An 8,576-nucleotide genomic window follows, 5' to 3' on the forward strand; every position below is an offset into this window, starting at 1 on the left:
CACCCTGGTTACTACCTCACGGGGCTTGGACTCGACCGAACTGGGAGCTTCGAGCTCACCTGAGTTGGGAGCCTCGTACTCAACCGGCCTGGGGGCTCAGAGCTGAATGTGCACTCGGTAATGAAATCTGCTAAGGCTTGGGCCTTAATAGCAGTCCGCGGCTTGTACTGGAGATCGTACTCGCTGAGCTCAATGGCCCACTTCGTCAACCGACCACAGACCTCGGGCTTAGGTAAGACTTGCCTTAGAGGTTTGTCAGTGAGAACGATAACAGTGTGAGCCTGGAAGTACGGGCAGAGCTTCCGGGTATCTCGTCTTTGCTCCCTGCAATACTTTACTAACATAATAGATGGGTCGTTGGACCCGATCTACTTCCTTTATTAGTACTGAACTGACCACTTCGTCGTTCGCCGAGAGGTACAGTTCTAAAACATCGCCCTCCTCGGGCCGGGTTAAGATCGACACACAAGCGAGGTATTTCTTGAGCTCGTCAAACGCGAGCTAACAGTCTTGGGTCCACTTGAACCCTTTGCTCTTGATTGCCTTAAAGAACGGCAGACAGCAGTCCGCCGATTTGGACATGAAGCAGCTTAGGGCGGCTATGCGGCCATTCAACCTCTGAACCTCCTTCAACTTACGTGGTGGTCTCATGTCTAAGATGGCATTAACCTTATCCAGGTTGGCTTCAATGCCGCGTCGGTTAACGATGTATCCTAGAAACTTACCCGAGGTCACACCGAACACACACTTGTTTGGGTTCAATCTCATATTAAACTTACGCAAAATTTCAAAATCAGAATGCAAGTCTTGTATTAATTCATGTGAGAATTGAGTTTTGATGACCATGTCGTCTACATAGCATTCTACTTTTTTGCCGATTAACGGCGCAAACAATTTATTTACGAGCCTTTGAAAGGTTGCCTCTGCGTTTTTCAAAACGAAGGGCATAACCTTGTAACAGTACAGGCCGAGTTCTGTGATGAAGGCAGTCTTTTCTTCGTCCGTCGGGTCCATCTTGATTTGGATATAGCCCGAATAGGCATTCAAGAAACTTAGCAACTCATGCCCTGAGGTCGCATCCACCAAACGGTCGATTCTGGGGAGCGGGAAGCAGTCTTTCGGGCAAGCCCGGTTCAGGTCGGTGTAGTCGACGCACATGCGCCACTTGTCGTTGGCCTTCTTTACTAGGACGGGGTTGGCTACCCAGCTCGGGTAGTGGACTTCTCTTATGAAGTCCGTTGCGAGGAGCTTCTCGACTTCCTCGTCGACCGCTTTCCACCGTTCCGGGGCTAGGTGGCGTTTCTTCTGTCTAACGGGCCTAACTACAGGATCAGTGTTCAGCTTGTGAGTTATGAGTTCGGGGTCTATACCGGGCATCTCTGCCGCGGACGATGCAAAAATATCTAAATTTTGAAGTAAAAAGTTTACCAGTTCAGAACGTAGGGGCTCCTAGACGAAAGCGCCAATCTGAAGCGTCCGAGCTGGGTCTGCTGTTGAGATCGGGACGACGAATGTTTCTTCCGTGCGTGCGGCTCACTCTTTGCCTTGTTCCGTGGGTCGTTCCAGTTTGAGGTCATCGGCCACCTTGGTTTTCCCCTTTAGGGCGGCAACGTAGCACTTGCGGGACTCGAGCTGGTCACCCCGCACTACTCCCACATCGAAGTCTGTAGGAAACTTCATAGCCAAGTGGTAAGTGGAGACCACCGCCCGTAGGACATGGGTGATCGGTCGACCTATTATGGCATTGTAGGGGGAGGGTGTCGCTACCACCAAGAAGTTGTGTTCGAATCTAACCACACAAGGCCATGTGCCGACCTCTACAGGTACTGTTACTTTCCCATGGGGGCGGACTTCCTCTCCGCTGAAGCCCACTAAAGGAGTGTCCGTAGGATTCAAGTCGCTTCTCTGCAACTGAAGCTGGTCGAACGCAGCTTTGAAAAGGATGTCGGCTGAGCTGCCTGAGTCCACGAGTACGCGTCTGACCTCGAAGTCGTTGATTCTTAGCTTTATTACGAGTGCATCATCATGGGGGTAGTGGACCCCTCGCGCATCGTCTTCTGTGAAGAAAATTGGGTCTCCCGTCTTCGGCCGCTTTGGGGGGATCTGCTCTTCCCGGGTGGCCTCATGAATTGATGTCCGAGCTACTGTTGAAGTGCAACCCGCAACGATCGAACCTCCCACTATCATGTGAATGGTCCCCCGAACTGGCCTCTCCTCTGGAGGCTGCCTCTGCGGTTGTTCGGCTGGCCTGCTGCTGGACTCGGGAGCATCTTTACCGTGCTCCCCTTGCCGACCTGTTCTATTACTATTGTTATTATTATTATTTTGTACAAAGTTTCTCAAATATCCGTGACGGATGAGCTCCTCTATCTCGTCGCGGAGGTTTTTACAACTCTCGGTACTGTGACCGTGGTCTTTGTGAAAACTGCAATACAGACTCTTATTTCTTTCATTGGGATTCCCCTTCAGACGAGGTGGCCACTTCACGTACGGAGCGTCCTTGATCGCCATTAGGATTTCGGCCCACTTCACGTTCAGTGGGGTGTAATCAGCTCGGTCTGGTACAGGAGCTCGGAACAATTGACCCGGCTTTGCACCCCAAATTGTTTCCTTTTTTCTTCGACTGTCCCCTTGACTGGAAGGCTCTCCTTCTCTCTTTCTTTTTTCGGGTGCGCCCTCGCCCTTCTGGTTGATCTCCTCTTCGGTGGCTATGAACTTATCCGCAAGCTTCAGAAACTCGGTTATGGTCGCGGGTTGGTTGACGACCATGTGCCACTTGAACTCTTTGTGCGTCACGCCCTTCTTGGCTGCTGCAAGGTGTACGGCGGGGTCCAGGCGTGGTATCTGCATACGAGCGTCGTTGAACCGCTTGATATAGCTCCGGATGGACTCTCCCTCTCTTTGTGCTATGTTGAGGAGGCTTTTCTTCAGTTCGCGGGCACCGTTTGCTAGTGACGAAGTGGGACGTGAAGGCTTGTGCGAACTGCACCCAACTTCTTATCGACCCGGGTGCCAAGTTCCGGTACCACGTGCGGGCTTCTCCCCTAAAAGTGGTGGAGAAGGCCACGCACATGCACGACTCACTGGCTCGCACCAGGTGCATCTGTGACTGAAAGACATCTACATGATCATTCGGGTCGAACGACATGTCATACTTGTCGAGAGGGGGGAGCTTGAAGTCCTTGGGCATTGGGACTGTTAGGAGTTCGGAGGATAGGGGGGACGGAACCGAGAGGAGGGGAGCTTTGGCTTCGACCGAGCTTTCCTCTTCTTTGCCAATGAGCTTGGGCAAATCGTGGGTGACAGTTCGGGGAGCTCAGCGGTGGCGCCTCTGCTTCTTGGTGGGCTCGGCATTCGTGATGCTCACCTCTGCGCTATCCGGAATGGTTTGCGCAGGGAGTTACCCGATCTGCTGGTGATGGCTGTGGACAGAGGGGTCCTGCTTGGAGTCTGTGGCCTGGATCTCGAACCGGTTTTCAAGGATCGGGGTTATATTCTTATTATCAAATATTATTAAATCCATTACATTTATTTTTGTGTTTTTGATAAATTTTTTAGGGAAAAGTACAGAAACACGCGATGAAGAATTCTGAATTCCAGCCCCCCACTACAACTAGCCCTCTCCCCCCCTATAAACCACATCCTGCCCGTGAATTTGGCATCAATTCACGGTTAGGATGCATTCTCCCTATACTTTGGGCCTAGTAAATTCTGATCTAGGTTGATTGGTACTTCTCCCAATTTTTTAAGGTTATTACAGAATTTCTTTATTTAATCTATTTTATTTGTTTTTAAATAATATTTATAATATGATTTATTTATTAATATTTTATATCTAAAATATTTAAAATTAGTTTTTTACAATATTATGAAATCTATTTAAATAATATCCCTATTTAGTTATTTCAATATTACTTATTTATTGAATTTCATAATCCACAAAATTATAAGTTATACTATTATTACAGAATTTTGTTATTAATTTTTGTAAAATATAAAATTATTATTAATTCAAATATTATGAAATCTATTATAACAATTTTCTACTTTTAATATTTTTTTTAATTTTATTACATAATTTCATTATTTTAACTATTTAAAATTTGGTTATTTAGTTATTTTAACTATTTCAAATTTATTACATAATTTTGTTTTTTAAAAATTTTCATTATTTAAAATTTATTTATTTTAAAGTTATTACATAATATTAAATCATTTTATATATAATATTTTTAACATTTGTTATTTATAATATTTAGTTATTGAAATTTTTAAATAATATTTTTTAAATTTAAATTTTTATTATTTGAATAATATTTAAATTGAATAATTTATATTGTTAGTACACAATTTCGTTATGGATTTTATAAAAGTATAAAATTATTAATAATATGAATATTATTAAATCCATGATATTTTGTGTTTTGAATAAATATTTTAAAGTTGTTATATAATTTTATTATAATATTTAAATAATTCTTAAATTTTTAATTCGAACTTTTTTTAATAGATATAGATGAAAAGTGGGGGAGAATTATATTAGATTTTGGTATAGAGAGATTTTAAGAATAGTTTTAGGGAGGAATATAAGGGATTAACATTGAGGAAAGAGGGGTGAATCACGCATGATGAGGTATAATTATGAGAGGGGGAGAAGGGAATAAGGGGGTGGCTTCACGAGGAAGTAAGGAAGGCTAAAATGTGAGAGGGGCTCAGGCCATGATGTGACATTATTCTACTTTATTATATAATTAATTAATTAATTTTAACTTTAATAACCGGTGCGAGTATCTAAATTAATTTTAAGTTACCGATTTAATTAACGTGCATCTCACTTTTTTAATTGAAATTTATGTTTTGATTTTTCAAGGCAAAATCATGGAAGTTCTTTCCAACAGTTTCCCATTTGAAAGCCAATGTTATTATTTTCTTTTTTATTTTATTCAAGGAAAATGGTTATACTTCAGTCTCTTTTATAGAAGATTCTCATAAGATTTTCCTGGGTACATAATTTGCGTCTCATCTTTCAGGTTATTATCACGGGAATCTTTTTCTGTGATGTCATGATGACGTTTTTGAATATGAATGGGCATGTTCATGGGCAGGGTAGCGTGGCCCGGCCCGTTTTAGGTCCATAGACTCAGGATTGGGCTTTAAGTGTTAGGGCCGATTATTTTTGTGGGCCAGGTTTGGATCTTTTAACTTTTAAATAAGCCTGGCTCAAACCCGAAAGTATTATAAAATATAAATAATAAAAAACATATTAAAAATAGGAATCAGGTAATAAAAAATATATACTAATTATACATAACAAAAATATATAATTTTGAAGGTTACTTACTCTTCTAATTCCATATTTGATGTGCAAAATGTATAATTGAGTAGAAGGTTTTTAAAATTGGACCGGACAGGGAACCATTTTGGGTCTGGTTCTTGGGTCAAATAGTCCAAATGGATGGCCCACTCTTACAAAAAAATAAAAATTAAAAAAATTTCCACAAACCTTTCCTAGGTCGAACGGTTCGATAATTCGATCACTTGGGTCAATGGTTTACTGACCAAATCAACGATTTTTTGCCAAGTAGCGGTTTTGGGGTAAAACAGAACCGATCAGGTGAATGGTTCTTGGTTTTTCCAATCTGACCGTTTGGTTCAGTCTCATTTTGAAAACATTGGTTGAATAAGAACATATTAAAAACTATAGAATTAGAAGATAGAATTAAGATATTGCATAAGGGGATTGGTCTCGACCCTATACATTTTCTATTAATGAGCGGTAAAATCCAAGGTTTTTAAAACCAGATTGGACAGGGAACCATTCTGGGCACGGTTTTTCAATTGCCATTGACTCGAACGGTTGGACTATTCAGTTCGAGAACCATCTAGGTAACTAGTTCCGTTTTACCTCAAACCCGGTTCTTGGCCAAAAACCGTTGAATCAATCAACAATCCGTTGACCCGGGCGATTGAACCATTGACCCGTCGACCCGTTCAACGATTTTTGCCTTTTTTAAATTTTAATTATTTTTTTGTCAAAACGGGCTATTTGTTCGAATTGGACAATTGAACCGTCAACCCAGAAACTAGTGGCTAGAACGATTCCATTTCGGGGTCGTTTTTAAAACCATGGTTTTGGGTCAGGTTCTCGGGTCGAATGGTCCGATCGTCTAGTCCGAACAAACGGCCCACTCTAATAAAAAAAAATTAAAAACCCAAAAAACTGCTAAAAACCATTCCCAGGTCGAACAATTCGACGGTTTGACCACTTGGATTAGCAATTCACTGACCAAATCAACGACTTTGTGATCAAATAGTGTTTTTGGGGTAAAACGGAACCGGTTAAGTGATCGATTCCCAATTTTTCCGGTCCGTTCCGATTTTGAAAACATTGATAAAACCCGACTTGTGGACAGGCCTAATGATCAACATATTTATATTCACTTATTCATTATCCCATCAAAATTATGATTAAGATAAGAGGGTAAGATATGCAAGTGTCAAGGTTAAAAGAAACTTCATGAGTTTTTAGGGCTTCTAACAATATCATAGGCACGTGACAAAGTGAATGGGAGGGTGAACACGTGGCAAAGTTTTCCTCGGTTTGATATCCATGGCCTACATCAGCCACATTATAATAGTTGTAGTATCATTCAAGACTCGACTAAGGAGATCCCAAGCTAGAATCCAGGTTCCAAGCACCAAACCAAGCCAATTATAATTAATGGATGTGATGTGAGGCCTTCGCCAATTATATTCCTTTTAGTCTCTATCAATCTATTAGCATTTTGTTTCAGAGAATGATCTATATACTGACATTGTACAGTTCTTGGCTTCTTGCCTTATCAATTCCCTGTCTCAAAAAAAAAAACCCAGAAATCTCGCTATTTTTGTTTTCACTCGTTAGATGGTCAACACACGCCATGAACGATGAACCCCATAACAATTACTCTTATCGGGTTGCAGGCTTTACGGAGCAAAAGTTTATGACTTTTGGCATCATCTATACAAATGGGCACAAACAAACAGACGTCCATCTGTGTTATCTAGAAGATGACACCAGATCAGGATTCAGGGTGGAAGTGGAAACCCTAGCTAACAACACATCGCACGGAAATTCTTTCTTTTTGTTTATCAATCTAATGGCCAATTGATGCAAATTCGCAAAGCGAGGTGTTAAACAACCATCGGCAACTGTAAGGACCTCACCCAGATGGATTGGAGTTGAGGGCGGGTTAGTTTCAGAATCGCCAGCTTCATTATTAATTGCATGGAAACATTAATTCCATAGATAGATAGATAGATAGGTTTGTGGCCGGCAGTTAAAAGGAGAAAGGCTGTAATGACAATGATCACAAACTGATCGATCATCGAGTCCAACGTCCACGGATGTCTCCTCAGTTCTCACTTGAATTGTGGTCGTGGATGGGATCTCTCTCTCTCTCTCTTAAATTCTCTGCATGCTTGGAAGGATAAAAGTAGAAAGCTACATTTGACACTAAATATCATTTTTATTAGGAGCACTATTAAAATTCAATCCGAAAATCGTCCAGCCATAACCTGCCACGTCTCTTGAAAGAGATTTTTCCTCCAAGAAGATACAAATAAAATTTTAAATACAGAAATATGGAATAATCTCGGACCTTCCTGTCAGCGACTCACACACTAATCTTTCATTACACTCAGGACTCAGCTCAGTGGTTGCCAAAGAGATTGCTCCTTCCTTCTTATTGTCTTATTTCGGCCTCTAGATATAAGTGAGCATCACATAATCTAATTTAACTTTTATCGCCTGGCAAGATGATTCTAGTGGTTGATTTTTGTTTATCAATTAAGTGGTCACCTGTGAGAAAAACAAACAAACAAATTTCTATCCCTTAACCATATAAGTATGATATTGAATGCTATGAACGGAGGAACAAAAATTTATAAAGAGAAGTTGGTTTATTATTGTCCACTTACTGTTTTGGTAGGACTTAGCAATCAAATTGACTGGACCTGAGTGAGGATGAAGGTAGTCATCCCATCCCATGTCCCAAATGCAACTACATTTCATTTCAACAAGTAATAATTGATTGATGCCAATCCAACCTATTACATGTACTGTAACAGTGAGAGATTTTATAGAAGATTCTGAACTCAAGCCTTACAATAATTAAAGGTACCGACTGCCGACCATATCTTGTTGTTTCTGTTTCGCCAAAACTAGTTGTCAAGAATTGACCTGAATTTCAGAGAGAAAAATATTTGGAGCAGGACAAGGATTTGAAATTTTTTGACCTTGCCTATCTATAGAAATGGCGTCTGGGCCTGAGATTAGGAGTAGATGATTATCAATGCCACCACACGTCTAAGCTTGGGATGATGACAAGGATTGCTTGACATTCAAAATTGTGTGAAAGAGACACAGACGACGCCTCCTTAGTTTTTTCTTTGATTAAGTAAAGATAAGGCTTTCCAAGATTAACGCATGCTTCTTAATAAAGGAAACCGTGTGCAATAATGGATACTGATCTCAAAATTTTCTGAGTATACATACAGTTGGATATAACTCCATCTCTCTCCTGGTCCTAGGGTTA

Source organism: Nelumbo nucifera, chromosome 3 (assembly GCF_055504915.1).
Source record: "Nelumbo nucifera cultivar China Antique chromosome 3, China Antique-T2T, whole genome shotgun sequence".
Taxonomy (NCBI): Eukaryota; Viridiplantae; Streptophyta; class Magnoliopsida; order Proteales; family Nelumbonaceae; genus Nelumbo; species Nelumbo nucifera.